This window comes from Perna viridis, chromosome 9 (assembly GCF_037379345.1).
Source record: "Perna viridis isolate PV_CMFRI_1.1 ecotype Kerala chromosome 9, ASM3737934v1, whole genome shotgun sequence".
Classification (NCBI taxonomy): Eukaryota; Metazoa; Mollusca; class Bivalvia; order Mytilida; family Mytilidae; genus Perna; species Perna viridis.
The window spans coordinates 14,143,731-14,163,251 of NC_142453.1; the positions used below are offsets into that span (position 1 = coordinate 14,143,731).

General features: G+C 34.1%; 1 protein-coding gene across 8 annotated transcripts in view; it reads right to left on the reverse strand.

Annotated features, from left to right (window-relative positions):
* The window catches only part of LOC148606876 (nitric oxide synthase-like protein), a 152,988-nt gene extending 135,187 nt beyond the window's left edge, over positions 1-17,801 (reverse strand). For 4 of the 8 annotated variants that reach the window (XM_088547291.1, XM_088547282.1, XM_088547290.1 and 1 more), the window contains exon 1: positions 16,243-16,513. The gene's annotated coding sequence lies outside the window, so the exon portion shown is untranslated. Of the gene's footprint in view, positions 1-16,242; positions 16,514-17,701 lie in introns of those variants that run through there. The other 4 variants (XM_088547287.1, XM_088547293.1, XM_088547300.1 and 1 more) reach the window with 3 other exon arrangements.
* Positions 17,802-19,521: the final 1,720 nt, after the last annotated feature.

A 19,521-nucleotide genomic window follows, 5' to 3' on the forward strand; every position in this document is an offset into this window, starting at 1 on the left:
ACGCAGTTATCCGAATTTATTTACTAGGAATTTCATTGACAGCTACTAGAAGCACATTGATTAAACTCACTCTCGAGGGATTCACATCCAATTAAATTTTCAAAGTAAGTGAAATAGTTATAACGTTGCTTGGCCATTTGAATATTGTCCAAGAACTTTCTCTCATATTGCACTGTTCGATTCATTAAATAATTCGCCGCATCAAAGAGTTGTGTTGGTCAAAGGTAATGTGGATACATCGCCCGGAAACTGGTTCTAAAATGTTACTATATACATAAATTATAAATCATAGGAAAAAAATCATATAAAAAACTAGAAGATATTACTGAAAGTGTTTTTTAAATTGTCTAGCAATTTTAGATAGACTGTCGAATATATTCAGAATCTTTGTTTCTATGAGAAAAATCTTCTGGCTTTCCCTTTCCCGTAAACAAAATTATAACATGCATTCAAATGTCGGTTCTCGCGGCAACTCAGATATTTTTTGCCCATTATTTGTAAAGTATACAATGAGTAAAGAGATTTATTATGGTTCGATGACATAATAATGTATAGTAAAATAAAAAAAAAAGTATTAAAGCCGCACTTTTCATATTAAAAATAAATGCATAATCAAGGCGAAAATGTTCATTGCTTCTCTGAAAGCCAGAATAAATGGATGAATAAATCATGATTTTCTATTCTTTAAAATAGTATTTTACTATACCAGTAAATGATGTAATAAATTTAAAAGATAAAGTTAAATCCTGCGTTAAACTTAATCAGAAAATCATTTAAAATGCATTAATCGAGTGCATTACCAAACATAACAGCGTACTTTTTGCTACATTTTTAAAGATACAAATCCAGTGAAAACGTCTTCCTAATTTTCTTATAAAGATAACTGAAGGATTCCATGTGTTAGTACAGTCAAATTATGTATAAAGATGCATCTCGACAAAAAAATAGGAGATACTGTAGTTAAACTGAATGCAGTCGTGCATGAACAATTCTGTTTGCTCCATTAAGTTATCAAGATTACTCGAGTGAATCATTTTACGCCTTAAGAGTTATTCAATTTGTGAGCGCCAACAAAAATGATAAAATTATTCAGAGAATATGTTCGATGTACTGAAGATGTTGAATTTGGTGAAAATGATACTTAATCATAAGCCATTCTTTTGTCAATAAGTTATTAGTCGCTTATAAAATTGTCATTTGTACATAAAGAATCAAATGTGGTAGAAAACCTACAGTTAGTATAATGCGGTCTAACATAATGAGCCACGTCTGCTTCTAAGTTATAGTCAACAAGAATATGCGAAAACCAAGTTATATTAGTATCATATTAAAGCGTGTGGGAATAGTGCATTTTGGAAAAATAATATCTATAAAAGCAATATAAAAGATTTTGCCGTTTCCATGGGATTTGTATGAACCCTTGTAATTGGTTCTTTCTAGAACATGGTAACACATGGGTAGGCCTTCCTGCCACAACGTTTTAATAAAAAAATGTGTCGTTTTCAGTGTTTATTGAGTTGTTTGCTCAATAACCATTGCACTGACAACCACTTGCATCGGAATTTTTTTTCAAAGTAAACAGATAATAAAATTGTTTTCTCATATTTTTCAGTCACTCCTCAAGTTCCAATATCAAACAAGTCAAAATCAAATGATTTGAGAGGTTTTCGCTGTGAAAAAGGTAAGATTTGTAACTTTGGATCAAGTATGCTTACCAGTCACACATTTACTCTTTTCTAAAAATGAAGCGACTTTCTTGCTTTTTCTACACTGACTCCTGTATATTTTATTCGTCCCACAAACTGTGATGAACTGATAAAAAAAAATTGAAAATTCGCCCGAAATATTTTATAAAGGATAAATCTTAAAGAACAATGTACACATAGTTTTGATATATACTGAATATTACATGTCAAAGTCTGTATCACATGCTGTATTAACCCAAGACTCCTATATCACCCCAAGGGCCACCGGTCCATGGGGTGATATAGGTCGAGGGTTGATACAGCATGTAATTCAGATTTTATCATGCCATGTCCATAATATCATACATTTTAACCATATTTCAAGTATAGTCTGTGAAGGGATGCGATATAAGGTATGCGACATATAGGGGTGTGATATAGGGTATGCGATATGGGTAGATGATATGGGGTTTAAACAAACACGTATAATGCATATACAAAAAAAAAGTTGTATTTTAATCTCAATATATGTTAAATAAAAATAGATCGGTATTAAATCGCTATTGCCACCAATGTTGCGGCTATGTAGCTACATAATTATTTAAAATAGTTCTTGAATCAAGTAGTGTCATCCTTGACACAATAATACACTAAAAAGGTAACTACGCTGAGCTGACATTACAATTCATTTAGCGAACCAAGCATTTCAAAAGTCGCCTTGAAAATTGAAAATAACACTCCATAAGGACGTTAGGCATCTAAAACAATAAGAAACTAATACACCCAACTTTTTGAACTGTCATCACTTATTCTATATTTTAAAAGCTCTGAGGAGATTTGAGGAGATATGGAGTTTAATCTGAAATATTCAAAATAATTCATTATGTTTTATGCAAATGGTTGAGGGATTTTATGTTTTTGACAGTTATCCCTATGGTACTTTCATGTATATACGTTTGGTATGTATCATTGTATTATGATTGGAACGTCATTGTACAAATATAGTTTACTACTTGAAAAAAAAGGATGTACGCTTTATTTTTTATTCAAGTTTCTACAGCTTCAGTTCATATTGAAAAGTATGTAAAACGTTTTTCACCTTATAAACAATAATGAATCGTTTTATTGGTTGCCAAGTATGCCAGTCACCATGGAAACAAACACGGCTAAACAAAGATTTAGACATATTTGTAGTTAGTCGGAACAATGGCTATCATCCTCAGAAGATAAAATCCGTTTCTCACGTCTCTGATATAAAAACAAATAGTGTTTTCAATGGTTAAATATCGCTTGTAGATAATCATAATTATGTAGATTCACTTGTGTTATACACAGCTCTCATTGACAGGAATGCAAATTTACAAAATGAATAGGTAAGTACCTGAAAAATGTATTCTACGTATGCATAGTTCCATTGCTTCTATTACTTACATGTCGGATCAGTGTAGTATACAATATTTCATAAAACTTCAACACAAACACTATACAGCGGTTTAAAAAGCAGAGGACGCTTACCCTACCGGTGCACCTGGTCCATGCTTCCAGTTTTTAGTGGAGTCCGAGTTGCTCATTTACTTTTGTTACTTTGTATGTATGATTTTAGTTACTTTATTTCTTTGTTGTGTGTGTCTGTTTTCCATGTCTGGTCTTTGTTCCTGGATTACATTCGTTTGATCACCGCTATAACCTTGGTTCCCTTGATTACTCTTGAATAGTGACAAGATTGCCTACAGTTTTCTAGTTGGACTTCATTGAAAACTTGGGATTGGCTGTGAGCCTTAACGTGAACTCGAGTTTCCGATTTCTTTTAGAATGTAGAATGCTCGTCTTTGAAAATGCAATTTACCAACTTTTGTTGGAAACAGTTTTCATAACATAAATTACACATGACTTCGCAATCGATCTAGTTTTTCGAATTAAGGTCTACTGAAAGTCTAGTTGAAATATATTAATAGTGTACAGGAATGAACTAATTTTCACATATTTTTGATTTTGTTATAATTGGTATAACATGATTGTATATTACTATTGCTGGTATATTTGATCTGCAATATGTTATTCCCGATACTTTTGTCCAATTAATTTGCTGAAATGTGCCTTCTGATCTAAGTAGGAATACCAACCAATGAAGAAACAAAAGACTCTCGAAGAGTCTGAATCGCTCACCTGGCAAGCCATGCCCTATTAACCTTCAAACTGTTTTAAGAACCTCTGAAAAAAAATGGGCAAGGGCCCACCTATGCCTTGTTATTCCACCTGATCTGAGATGCATTAGTATACATTTGCCGCAAAAGAACATAAAATGAAGTTAAACCATGATTATACATCATTTTCTTCATCACCATTCAACTCAGAAGAAAGATGTTTACTATATAAACCAAATATTGTTGAAACCAAAGCAATTATATAAATTAGTAGGATAAATGGCCGCCCAGAACAAACTTTTGTCATCACCATTCATTTTAGAACACAATATTTGTAAAAATGAACAAAAACTATTGGAATCCGATCAACTGGTGAAAAGGGTCACAAAATGGCAGCCATTTTGAAAATGGCCGCTTAAAAAATCAATACCACCAGTCAACTCAGGTCATGATATATAAGTAGCTTTCATCTATATTATTCTTCTATAGTTCAGGAAAAAATAGCAAGAAGTCATTTTGACCCCTATGTTCTATTTTTAGTAGCAACAAAACATGTTTTTCACTGATCAAAAATTCAAATAATCATTTTGTGGAGGATAACCTAACAAACAATCATGCTAAGCTTCATCCAAATCTATTTAGTAGTTTCAGAGAATATGTTTGAAAAATTGTTAACGACGACGACGGACGCCAAAGTGATGGCAATAGCTCACATTACAACCAGATTACCTAAAAAGAACTTTCATTATCGACGTAATCATAACATTTCGACAAAGTTTACTTTTTACACAAATTAATAATGAAGATAAAATTAACAACATTATTAATTTACTACAAATATTACGGTATAAATGATCAAGTAAACTAACTGATGAAAAAAAAATAATAATCATAAACTCGTGGATCGGTAAGAGGTTGCAAGAGACCAGTTTGTTCACCGTGTCATAGTTTTCCTTTCCTCTTTCTACCCCGGGCGCGATATCTTATGAGCAACTCGGCGGTTGTTTCTAGAAAAAGTTTAGGATGCTTACCCTGCCAGTGCAGCAAGTTCATGCTCCCGGTCTTGAGCGGCGTCCAGGTTTCTCATTTACTTTTTGTTTCTTTGTGTGTTATTTTGGTTATTACATGTTTTTCTGTTTTTTGGGGGGGTGTCTGTTCTTCCTGTTTAGTCTTTAGCCTTGGAATATATTCTTTGATTTCGGTCGAATATCAGTTCCCATGATTATTCTTAAATTGAAGAGATTTTGGAATAGATTTCTATATTATTTACATTAATTTTCGTCATAACTTTCGTCGTTTTAACTCTAATTTTGGTTTTCATTTCTAAGCAATACTTTTTTTATTTCTCTGAAATAATAACCAACTTTGTAGACTTTTGTAAGATATTTGGTAGATATAAATAGCATAAATGTGATAGTTCGCTGAATTCTTTTAGTAATTTCTTGGTAAGAAAGTCCCTTTTATTGACATGGGTTCATACATGTATATGGCAAAGATAAGTGATATAATATAAAAATAGAAATCAGTAAAACAGAATGACTAGAGACCGTTTTCAGTTATGCATTAAATAAACTTATGTTCCATGTATAATTTTAATGACAGTCTTTTTTTTTTCAGAATAAATGACTCAAATTCATTTATTGAATTAAGTTGAATTGACAGATGGATTTGTCAATGCCTTAGGCGTAGAGATGAACAAATCACACAGGAAATTGCAGAATCCGGTAAATATTAATTATGTTGGCAGGATTTGTTTATTCCTTTATTAAATTGAATTATGATATAGCATAAGTAGTGTAAATATGAACAAGCTTTTGAAAGGTTATAGACTTTTCCTGTTACCTAAACGCCTTAATTCAATCATTAAAACTGTTCCTTCAACATGTATTCAATAATACTAATTACGATGCTCATACAGACACACTTCAAAATCCCTATTTTTCATCAAAGAAGCTTATTTATAGGCAAGAGGTTCGGATGGACATTCCTAATTTTACAAGCATTTCTTATGATAATGGAACTAATTTAGTTGTAACAGGTTTTGAATCAAATTACAATTAGTACAACGACAGTTTCGTCACAAATTGAATTGAGTCTAAGTAATTGTTAATGTAAGTTTTTGCTAGTCAACCTTTCAAACAAAAATCGGATGAGTTGGGTTATTAGTATTTTGAACATTCTGCTCTCTTAAAGATAACTCAGCGGCGGTTGGGAAATCGTGTGTTAAACATCATCTATATCTCAGAAATAATCCTCCGAAAACGAGTGAACAAACGCATCATACAATTTATTTTCGTATAAATGTGAATTGTTGAGTTATGATAAGTACCATAAGTCATGTAGATTATAAATGACCGTCTAGGGGACATGATGTTCACTTCATATATGACCTTAATATATCTGTTGTCCTGTTAATGTTTGCAGATATTTGAAATGCAAATAACTTTATTATTATTGTCATATTTATCAGGTTTGTGAGAAAATGATAATAATGTTATTCATGGTCATGTCTTAAACAGGAATAAAAAAGGTCCAATCATTATGACGCAAACTTTACGGGTCTCGACAGTAAAATCTCTTTGAGGAAAGGCAAAATGATGAATAAATGATAAATAGATACACTGAAATTTTTCGTGATATTCACATGTGACATTATTCGGAAGTATATGTACATACATTGAACACTATACTCAGAAACAGACGAGAATAAGAACCAGTTTTAACATTGAACTTATAAATATACTGCTTTCAAAGTAAATGTAATTTGTATTAATGCTGCTGGTGAGGGGTACTCCTTGAATCATGTGTAACATATTCAATAATTTGTTATATCTATTAATGATATCGTGTATTATGATGCTAGTCCATGTTAACGGTAAAACGATTGTAGGTTTGTACATATTTTATCATTCCTGATGTTTTTGAAAGATATTGATAAATATTCTGTGTAAATTTTTGTCATAAAACTATTGGCAGGGAAAAAAACCGGTAACGTTTGCAAACAAAGATGACAAGTCTATGTGCATATAGTTAATGTCTGTTTACCATCATTTATTTACACGTGGGCGATTAATTTTTCATTTTTGAAAATGTCGTCGTATGAATACGGATCTAAGAAAAAGGTAAACATCTTATCTAAAGACTCAATTTCTTTGTTTGCATGGTTAAAATGTGCACTAATTTTATTTTTTTTCTAGACATTAAAGCATTTTTTTCTCACTAATTACTACCTCCATTTAATGTGTGCAGATCATTGTTACTTCGAATAAAAACGACGCGCCATTAACTTTTTTTCTTGAATCTGATTCCAATAGCTGGTTTAATAGCGATGTACTTTACAGTATTGACCTGCTCAGCAGTGGCGGATCCACAGTGGGTGCAGGTGCTTGGCTTCCCCTATTTATAGGAAATTTTGTTATTTTCATGTGTAAAATTGGGAAAAAAATGGCAAATAATGTCCTAGTATTCCCATTTTATGAGGAACCCCGGCTGGCACCCCTATATCTTTTCAAAGAGTCTGGATCTGCCCCTGCTTAGATTTACTGATACATTATTTTAGATCTTTTTTTTTTCTCTGTTTAACTTTGGATAACTTACTTGCGCAAAATTCAGTAATAAAACAGTCAGATGGTTTTTGGTTTTATAGACATCAACCTATGTATTGCACTAAACTGAAACGCATTTGCATCATAAATGATACATCATACGCATACAAAATCAACATAAACGCACTCGATTTGTTCGAAGTTGGTTGGGGTAAGGGCAAAATTTGGCCTCAAAAACAAAGTCAACATGAAGAAAATTTTATGTTGCTTCTCCAGCTCTTTAATGTGTTTTATAGTTGATTTGATTGTTTTATGGTAATAATTTGAACATATTTAGGTCGTATATGCCCTTCAAACTTGGCTGAGATTGGGAAAATCTGTTAAAAAGGCTGGAAAACACCAAATTTTGTGCCGTTTTTTCTCTCTTTTATAAATGGCCACATGTGCGTTGACTCTTGTGCTTCATATAGTTTGTGTATAGCTGTCAGTTACAACTCGTGTAAAATATCTTGAGTCAACAGATGTGTGGCCACTTCCGTTCCACGCAAAAACCATCTTAAAAGTTTAAGAAATGTTAAAAGTTATAATTGTTTCTAAAAGTTACATATATACATACTTTTATTTCTGGAATAACGTCATAAATATCGTCAAAAACATCTTATATTCAGTGTTTGCGACCATTTTACTGTAATATTACTACCTTGAGATCAACTTTCATCAATCTTTTAAAAATGTCCAAAATATGAGGCCAAAGGGATCCTTACTGATCTTTCTCCTTTCCAAATATCGGTTATAAAGGAACAAAATAAATTAACAAGCTGCCAAGAAATATATTATATTAGGTCAAATAGCTGCAACCTTCAAACGGTCTAAATTAAGTCAGATACAATACTATATTTAATTTTCGTGGATTAGGGAAGAAACTAAGGTCCACTGATTCTTGAATTCGTTGTTTTCAGTATACACATCAATAAGCATATTCTGTTCGTTTGTAACCAAATTTCATGGTTTAGCTACCCACGAAAACCATGTAAATTGGTACCCCATGAACAATAATACTTTCACAGTAGTACTTTTTTATGTGATCAGTGCCGCTGGCACAGCAGGGCATGCTTATCCTTCCAGAGCTCCTGATGTCACTCCCATTTTGTTTTGTTTGTTGACCTTACTCATCCCCCTTTTTCTAGTGGCAATCAAAATTTGTCGACCCTATTATCCTTGTGACCCATCCTTTTTTTTTTATTTCATGTTCATTTTATCATCCATTTCATGTTCATTGTCTGAATGTGGCTGAAATATTGCTGCTCGGACGTTAAACCCCAACAAACAAATAAACTTGTTTGTTTTTTGGAGTTTTTTGTGTAGGTGTCTAGTTGACTTATATCTTCCGTTTTTATGTGTGTTTTATTATGGTATCTACATTGTGAAGTAAATCGTGTATGTTCCCTGTTCTTTCACGTTTTAGTCACGTACATTGATTATAATGTTTCTTAAAAGACCTTTCATAATTACAATGTATGATGCTTTGGGTATTTTTGCGGATTCAGAAAAAAAGAATAAAAAGATATATATCATTAAACCGGTACCTTGCGGCCCCAGGCTAAAACACAAGGTCTTGGAGGAGACTAGGCCCCGAAATGCACGGCATTCCAGGTTCACCGGTGTGTGGATATGCCCTGATGCCTGCAAATCTAGTCCCCAGCTATGGGTAAGTAGTATCACTGCCTGTTTTTTAGTCAAAGGCAACGGGAGACAACCCAGGCGATGACAACGTTAGCAGGGTAATGCATTCATCTACGGGAAGGACAACCAGAGAGAAAACCCGGTCCACCAGTGCGGAGGTTTGTCATGGGGCTAACAACTCCATACCATAAAAACAACCTCGTCACAGAGACTGCAAGAAATTTCAATTCGACGGATCCAACTGTGGACTCTGGCCACACTGATGGCAGTATGACCACGAAAAGTGTGAATAAGAGTCTACTAGGACCCAAAACCACCTTTAAGGTAGGAACATGGAATGTTCGAACCTTGTTTAAGCCATCCAAAACAATTCAGGCCACTACAGAAATGAAACGCTACAATCTAGATCTTCTAGGTGTGTGTGAAACCCATTGGACGGGATCAGGAAAGTGTAGAACTAATGATGGAACAGTCATCCTACACTCAGGACACCAAGATAGACACATGCATGGGGTTGCTTTGCTCATTGCCTAGGAAAAAGCAAACACCCTGATGGAATGGGAACCAATCAGCGACAGATTATTGCTTGCCAGATTTAATTCTAAATACAGCAAACTTACAATCTTACAGTGTTACACATCAACAAATGATGCGGATGAGAAAGTAAAAGATGAATGGTACGAACAGCTGCAATAAACAATATCTAGAGTACCTCAACATGATGTTCTTCTGGTTATAGGCGATTTCAATGCTAAAGTGGGTAGTGACAACACTACATATGAGAAAACTATAGAAAGACATGGATGTGGAACCATCAACGACAATGGGGAGAGACTTGTCAATACTTGCCAAAACAACTACTTGATTGTAGGAAACACCATCTTCCCACATTAGGATATCCATAAACTTAATTGGAAATCACCAGAACAGTCAAACAGATCGACTATGTTATAATCAACGGCAAATGGAGGAGATCCTTGAAAGATATAAGAGTCTATCGAGGAGCTGACATCAACTGTGACCAATACCTTGTTGCAGCAGCATTAAAACTTAAGTTAAGAAAGAATCAGACAAGCCAACAAACAAAGAAAATAGACATTCGTAAGCTAAGATCAGATGATAGTGCAAACAAATTCCAAACAGAATTAAGGAATAGATTTGATGCGCTATCGGCTGATGCAGAAAATGTACCAACAGAATGGGACAATAACAAAACAGTATACACTGAAACAGCAGAAAAGGTTCTTGGCTTTAAAAAAAAAAGATCGAAAGAGTGGATAACAACTGAAACTCTGGTAAAGACTGATGAGAAAAACTATCAAAGGAAAGATGCTAGGTGCCAAATCAAACAGGTAGAAAAGCTACAGAAAGAATACAAAGAGGCTGATAAATATGTGAAAAGGGGCGCCAAACAAGACAAGAAAAACTTTCTCGACCAACAAGCAGAGGACGCTGAAGCTGCTGCAAATAATGGAGAGATTGGAAAAGTATACAAGATCACCAAAACTCTCTGTAAAAGCAACAGTACAGGCATCTCGAATGTTAGAAGCAAGCAGGGGACAATACTTACCTGCGAACAAGATCAAGCTGACAGATGGGTCCAACATTTCAAGGAAGTACTTAACCACCCAGCACCTCAAGAAAATGTCAACATTGAACCATCAGAAAATATGTTAGATATCGACCTAGATCCACCGAGTGAAGTCGAAGTCCTAAAGGCCATGTCATCGCTTAAGAATGGGAAAGCTCCAGGAAATTACCAGATCCACTCAGAACTACTAAAAACAGATATTACAACATCCACTGAGGTTCTGACAAATCTATTCAGGAAAATATGGAACAATGACACCATCCCCAGTGATTGGACTAAAGGTTTAATTGTAAAATTACCAAAGAAGGGGGAGCTGCAAGTATGTGACAACTGACGAGGTATCACCGTCTTGTCAACACCCAGTAAAGTCTTCTGTAAAATGCTACTATCTAGAACAGAACCATACACCGACCAAAAACTCAGAGAAGAACAAGCCGGATTTCGAAGAGGAAGATGATGTGTAGACCAGATCTTCACTCTGAGAAACATCATTGAACAATGCACTGAGTGGAATAGTCCTCTTTACATCAACTTCACAAAGGCCTTTGATAGTATAAATAGAGATACGCTATGGAAGATATTGCAACATTATGGATTACCACCAAAGAAAATTACCATCATCAGAAAGTTCTACGATGGCTATGAGTGCAGTGTCATCTTTAATAACAGCACTTCTGATTGGTTCCAGGTCGAGTTAGGAGTAAGACAGGGATGCATCATCTCACCTATTCTCTTTCTCTTGACCATTGACTGAGTAATGAGAAAAACAACAGACAGACCGAGAGGGATACAATGGGACCTGATGTCACACCTTGAAGAACTCGATTTCGCTGATGATCTAGCCATTCTCTCCACAAACTACAAGAATATGCAAGAAAAATCAGACAACCTAAACAAACTTTCCCGTCAAACAGGCCTTAACATCAGTACTACGAAAACAAAAGCAATGGAAATCAAAGCTAACTCTTCACCAAAGATCAATATTGGAAATACCCCAATAGAGTTTGTAGAAGACGTTACTTACTGAGGAAGCTTGATCAGCACTGACAACGCTGCCCAAAAGGATATAAAAGCTAGACTAGGGAAAACGCGGACAGCATTTTCTATCCTTCGTCCTATCTGGAGATCCAACTTATACTCGTTGAAATCTAAGATCAAACTCTTCAACAGTAATGTGAAATCAGTTTTACTATATGGAAATGAGTGCTGCAGAATCATCCAAAGCGACCTAAGAAAATTGAGAGTTTTTACTATGGATGCCTACGGAAGATATGTAAAATCTTTTGACCAAACAAAATATCAAATATCAAACTGCTCCAAAAAACAAATTGCAAGAACATCAACATTGAGATCAAAGAAAGGAGGTTGAGATGGCTAGGGCATGTTTTTCGTATGGACCAGCAACAGTTACCTAAAGTTGCCCTCAGATGGACCCCACCTGGAAGGCGGAACCCTCTTAGGCCAAAAACAACCTGGCAAAGAACAGTGGAGGCTGAGCTAAAACAGGGTGGATATACGTGGGGAGAAGCCCAGAAGATAGCCAAAGACAGATCCAGGTGGCGGGAAACAATTGCAGCCTTATGTCTCACCGGAGACGAAGAGGATTAGATAGATAGATATCATTAAACCTGTTGATGTTGTAACTACTAGGAAGAAGTGAGTGAATATTGAATAGTTAAATATTGCGGATGAAATGCACCCTATTGCGTGTCTCAAGTGTCATTTGAATAGTCTAGAACAGAACAGCTTTTGTCTTAGCTGCTACATATATTTTAATTATAGTTATCTTCACAAATTTCGTTTTCAAGAACGGTGCTCCCATTTCATACCATCAAATTTTGTCGCTCTAAGAAGTAATCCTCCCAAGTACAGTAAAACGTGGATTCCATACAATATATGAAAATGCACTTAGTCATTATTAGTAACCATGATTGATTACATCACTAAACAACGGGATAAAATGCACATGTGCACAAAACACTGCTATAGTTCAATTTAAGTACTAAATAGATCTAACTTAATTTCCTATTTTTTTATGTTTGTCAATTCAAGTTTTACTTCAAGGTAATTGCAACAAATGATAATGGAATTTAATGAAGAACATAAGGTCAACTGTATATTATACAAAATATATGGAGTATTATTTAAAAAATGATACGGTTTAGTATACATCAAACGTTCTATAAGTCTTGCTCGTCGAACTAGTCTGCATGCTGTATGTCCCGTACCAAAAACGTAAACGACCCTTCAGTGATAATAAATCAAATTATTAGTGAAATACGAAACTTATCTCAAGTATACAAGTCTCAACAATGGACAATTCAGAAAGTTCTTATGGAACAGTAATTGATGCTGAATTGAATTCAATGTCCTACACTAAACGATTATTCCTTGGCACTTAAGGTTACTGATACAGGATGGTTCAAAAAGATATGAATTTACCTGCATGAACGTTACCGTATTTTTATATCCTATAAAACCAGTCTAGAATAGTCTCTCTTTATCGCGCTTTCTCAGTACTATCATTTTGTCAATAGTGTTTTGTATGCGTTTTGAATGCATTTATTCAAGATTTAAAATTACCTGTCCGCCTGATTCTTACATTAAAATGTTAATTCTACGATTCAACCAAGTGATAAAATTCAAAACCCTTAAATACATATATTTTTTTTCTTTTAGTTTTTGAATTATAAAAAGGAATATTGAAGACGACAATTGCCGGTGCAATGAAAATGCTCAACTTTTTAGCCAGAACAATTGTTAAATCGGTGTGTAAGAAAATGCCTAATCGAACGGTACATTACTTCATCCTTTTATATAGATATCAGTGATTTACCAAATGTTCAACTCAGGGCCGTAACTACATAGAGGCGGAACTGGCAATTTTTTTTAACAGACCCGATGACCAACTAAATATTGAGATATCGTTAATTATATTTCACCATATTCAATACATAAATAACGTAATAATAGACCGTTTTCTTTTCACCGCTTCCTTTAAATGCATGAGGGTAAGATTTTCAGTACAAGTACGAAGTATGAAACCAGCTAGAGCTTATTATACGTTCGATATATATATTTTTTTTTTCTAAAAATCAGTGATATACATTAAAACTTAGTTCTTAAAATATCTACGGGGTAGCTGAATAAATTTTTAAACAGGGGACTTAACGCGAGGTCAAAATGATCGTAAGTACAACTGAACTAAACAATCTTCTACCAAACAGAATGGGGGTGGGGGTGAAGCAATATTCATGCGTCTAATTTTTCAGTGTAGATGCAAACGTTAAGGTTCATCATTATCTTTCGTCAAATATGGCCTCAATTTTTCCACTCATTTCTTTCCACTCATTTCCCTCTGTCTACAGACAAACTTCTAGAAAAATTTTAAGGCATATAATCCCAAGATATGAACAAGAGGCTCGGCTCCCAGAAGCTGAATCGCTCACCTGGTTAAATTTTGCCTTTCAAGGGCAATAAATTTAACAAGGAGTTTTCCAACAACTTTGATTCAAGAAGACTTTGGTAGGACTTATCATAAGGATCATTCCAGCAATTGTAGGTTTCTTTCTATCATAGTTTCCAAGATATTGTCTGAAAACTGTAAAAAAAAAAACAAAAAAAACCAAAAATTTTTTTTGCTTTCAAGGGCAATAATTCTTACCATGAGTCGTCTGAAAACTTTGATCTCTTCAAAACTTTCGTATGCCTGATAATAAGGATCATTTCAGCAATAAAGGGAATGTGGCTAAACCTAATGATTTTGCAGATATATGCAAAAAACTACTGTCTCTCACCTATATTCTTTTTTATTTAAGGCAGCCATGTCTTTCAAGGATAAAAAATACCCGCATCAGTTATATGCAAGATACCATAAGGAACATTCATACCAAGTTTGGATTTAATTGGTCCAGTAAAGTCACAGGAGAAGACTTGGGAAAGAAATAACATTAAAAATAGCAAAAACACGTTGAAAAAGGGCAATAACTCCAACAAGGCTCTACAGATTAAAACAAACATTGGACCACAAATAGATATCATCATGCTGAACACTTTAACCATGTAATAATTTGGCTTATATATATCGAAAGGTTTGAAAAATCCGATGGAGCAGTGTAGCGAATAGAGTCGTCACATTCTGAGACGTTTTTATATATATATATATATATATATATATATATATATATATATATATATATACACACACACACACACACACACACACACACACACAAACTACTGTCAGTCCATTATATTCAATTTTTAGTAACGGTGGCAATGTTTTTTCGATAGATCAAAAATCCCCACATCAGTTCTGTGCAGGATTCCCCAAAGAATATTCATATCAAGTTTGGTTTCAATTAGTCAAGTAGTGTCAGAGGAGAAAAGTTTTGAAAAATTGTTAACGACGACGACGGACGCCAATAGCTCACCTGGCCTTCAAAAACTGCTCTGCCTTTTGCAGGATTTATTTTTTTTCAATTCTGCGGGCAATGCAAAACGAACACCTGAGATTCATTTGATATGGTCCACTCATTTACACGGTATAAATCACCTATTGTGTATAAGTGGCTATTGTCCTTCAATTGACCAGCTTGTCAATGTGTATAAAGTTTACCTTAAATACATAGGAAACATCTCAAAACATTATCCACACTTGGTTCAATTTCGCCCTCTCTGCAGATTTGATAAAATTAAAACAACAGAAGTCAAGCTAGTTTTTGATGTAATTTTATGTAAAATGAATTTTCTCATATCAAGGGGATGATTTCAATGCCTTAAAATTCATCTCGATAGACAGGTTTGTCTGTAGTAAGAGAAAAATTAGTGGTGAAATTGAGGCCATATTTATCGAAAGGCAATGATGGACCTTAAATGTTTCGAATTGAATAGACAGATACATCTAAGAAATACTTAAGAAGGTAAAAAGTGAATACAAGTACTGCAATCGCACTGGTTTATAACTAAAAATGTCATTGAGATGGAATACATCTCTGTAAGCCCCGTTGTGATAAAAATACGGTACATCAGCCATGCATAAATCATTGATTTGACTTTGAAGTAAAAGATCACCAACTTCGGTACGTGACACATCATCTTCAGCTGATCTACCCTAATGCTGAATATCAAAAGCATACACCAAACATCCCAGACACATTTTTTTTTGCAAGAATCATTATGTTGATCTTGTGGTCGACGTTCAAGGTCAGATGTCACCAACCATCAGCATACACCAACAAAAAAATTACAGCCCGGCCACGAACGTAATGCAATGCAAAATTTATCAGTTTGACCTTCAGATCAAAGTTCAGGGTCAAAGGTCACCAACCATGGTACGTGACACATTGCCTTGAGGTCATCTACCAGCATGTCAAATATCTAAAGCATATAATAAAAAGAGAAACTAGTCACAGACCAGACACGAATCATTAATTTGATCTTAGTATCTATGCTTTTGCAGCATTATCAAAAAAAGCATACATCAAAAGACCGAAATAAAGTTACATACGCTGACGGACGTACAGACTGGTCACTATAGGGCGCCCGCCACATTTCGTGACGGGGCACTAATAAAACGAAAATTAAATTCCTACCTTCTTCACATTGGCTTGATTGGTAATATATTAAACTCCTAACACTAAACAATTATGCATGATCTTCAGTCATTCTAATGCATTATCAGAATACTATTTTTTTATGGGAATCAAGATTTCAAACGCAACTGTTTTTTACGTTTAAATCCCGAGGAACGTTTTTTGGACTATAATGAATTTATCTTACTGCACAGCGATACTTCCATCCGGTGACGCATACAAATTCCAATTTAAATTCATTTTAAATGCTTCGAGTGCGAGTTTAAATTTGATAATGATATAACGTCAACTCTCATAAGCTATAAAAAGAGATACGCCTTTATATAAGATTAAAGTAGGATGACCCGACTGTTGACATTAGACAACCTCCACCCCTTTCAGATTATGGAAAGGGTTTAACTGGACAGATATGAAGTAAAGATTACACCCACTCGACAGTGTTGACAGTCAGAACTTCTGTCTAAATATTTGAAACTAAATATTATTTATCATACGTCACAATGTTGGTATAATCACAGGGGTTTAATATAACAAGACTAAATAACATAAAGCAAATTGAAAGAAAAGAATCTATTCGCTTATAACCACCGTTTCAAGGTGCTGGATGAATACCAATCTACAGTTAACATGGTATCATAAAACTTTTCTGAGTCCTGTAGCAATACTAACGACAGACATTATCTTTGGAATTAACATACATGTTACTTCGAATAATTTTTATTTAATCTAAATCTTGATATCGTTTGAAATGATGTTTGATGAGTAAAAGTCGGCGTACAATTTACTACTATGATTGCTATAATATATTATTTGACAGGAGCAGGTCCGAGCTATATCAGTATTGATTCTTGTAAGATTTGTAATTGCTGTCAATTTTACCTATGCAAATCATCAAATATTTTTATATTACATAAGATTCATGTAATGAGGTAAAATACCAAGGAAGAAGTTTTAAACGTACGTATTGCAAGATATTTGTTATGACATACTTAGTATGAAATTGATCAAATAATTTATATGACGGATAGTCGATACTCATTTGTTAGTGATTTTAAGATACACAAACATGTAATATTGCAATGTTGTAATGATAAGTTTGGAAACCATTTAACCAACGATACATGAATAAACAGTAGGCAAAATACCGGTCTAATATATCGAGAATAGGTATGGTGAATATGTCAACGAAAAAAACACCGAAGGGCACCCAATGATGGGTGTTCAATGAACTACGAGGAAACCCTCATACAACATGACAGGCTGCAGCTGGCTCCAAAACATTATTGTACACAGTTACAGCGAAATAGTGGCCTCATTATATTAAAGTATTGAATGAATGTGAAAACAAGAATGGCATATCTATGAAACCAAGTTGTAAATATACATATAAAGTAATATGCCTACAATGGTAAAATACCTACAGTGTATAAATCTATATATAGAAATACATGAGACTTACCGTTAGTCACCCCAATCTCTAGCATTACAAAATATACAACAAATACATTAAATATCGTTATTTTGCTTTCCCATGATTGTCACGTACTGAATAAGTCCCGTTTTTTTTACACAAACAACGAAATTCACATCTGGACCCCAGCTTGAATATATAAGTAGCGGAGGTAACAGATTTCGCTGGGTTCATAACAGTAGAATAGCTAATTTAGATTAAAGTTGAAAGAGAATTAATCCTTCAGATTAAATCCATTTGTCTTTATTTCTAAATAAGAAGTTTTTATAACAGTAAAAGTTTTATGATGAAATACAAAACGTGCCAATATCGTAAAGTACTTATGGAGGAAATACACTTGCATTGTAAACTATGTTTATGTGCAAGAATGTCTGTCAGAATTGGCCTTTTATTTACCAACATTCATCTTAGCAATGCAAAGCGCTTCTCGAAGGGATTCCAAAATCAGCAGGGACTTTTCTTCACGAATGGATCGTAACATTAGTATACAGTAAGTTGTCGAGACTGTACTCAAACTATTTCAAAAGTCATTCTTGATTGGGTATTCTGTTAGATTAAAAGCACTATAAAATTAACACTACAAAAACTGTGAACAACGCTTACTAAATTAATATCCATTCCCCATTTAGTAACATGCACTTTTATTACTTTTAAATTACTTTGGATCAAAATCTTAAAAGAGGGTCCACAATCGTAATATGCAATAAAGGTTCTGTGGTAGTGTCATTAAATTCTATTTAGCGGTGTAGAAGAATAAGAAAAAGAAATGCCCCCCCCCCCGGCTCTTTGCATAACAGAAGGAAGGATATATGAACGGAAGAAAGGAAGGGAGGGAAGAACATCCCTATCACCACACAACTCCAATTACAAGACATAAAAAGGACATTCTATAATGGCATTGGAAGTTTAGTTAAATATTTACAAAAAGGCTAATTCCACAATTAAGCTTATTATTCACGTTGAACAACAAGGAGCTTGAGATGAATCATTGCACATGATTTAACTTTGACGACCATACGATTTAGTCCCCCCCCCTCGAGTCTTCACCTCATTTCAAATATTGGTGACTGAGAGAAACAAACTAACACCACGGCATATTGTTCACCCTGTCCCTTGAACCACCCGGACGTATGCTTTTCCGAGAATTTGGGGAGAGTCAGTTTTTGCTTTTCCGGATTTTTTTTTATTTATTTCATTTTATTTTATATTATTTATTTTTTTTAATGAAAATTCTATACAGGTGAGATTTATGTATTGGCTATTATGTTCTAATAGAATTTCAATCGAACATAAATCATTTATAAATAAAACAAATGTATTTGGATAACAGCTCGCCTGGACAGTACAGTAAAGCTTTTTCATTTTACCCAAAAAGAAATGTCCATCATTGCTGCAGCAATCTCAAATCACATTATATAAAACAAATTCATTTTATTATACTATAAACCAATATCAATGTCAAGTCAACAACCAAAAAGATGCATACACAAAGAGTGAATATAACTTATAACGTAAATCTATATACAACAATTGATTTCAAAACATATGATAGGATGGGAGGGTGAAAAACGGAAGTTTAATGTACGAAAGACGAGCGTCGAATAAGTACGTAAATATACTTCGTTTACCATTACGGTCCTCGCTATTAATTTATCCATGGAACTTATTTAACGAGTAGACCGTAAGTCATATGATGTTTTGTTGTAACTTTAATCATAACCCGCGTTCTAATGTAACATTTATAAATACATTTATATTTTAATATAACCTCAATCGAACATACATCATTTATAAAAAAAAAACAAACA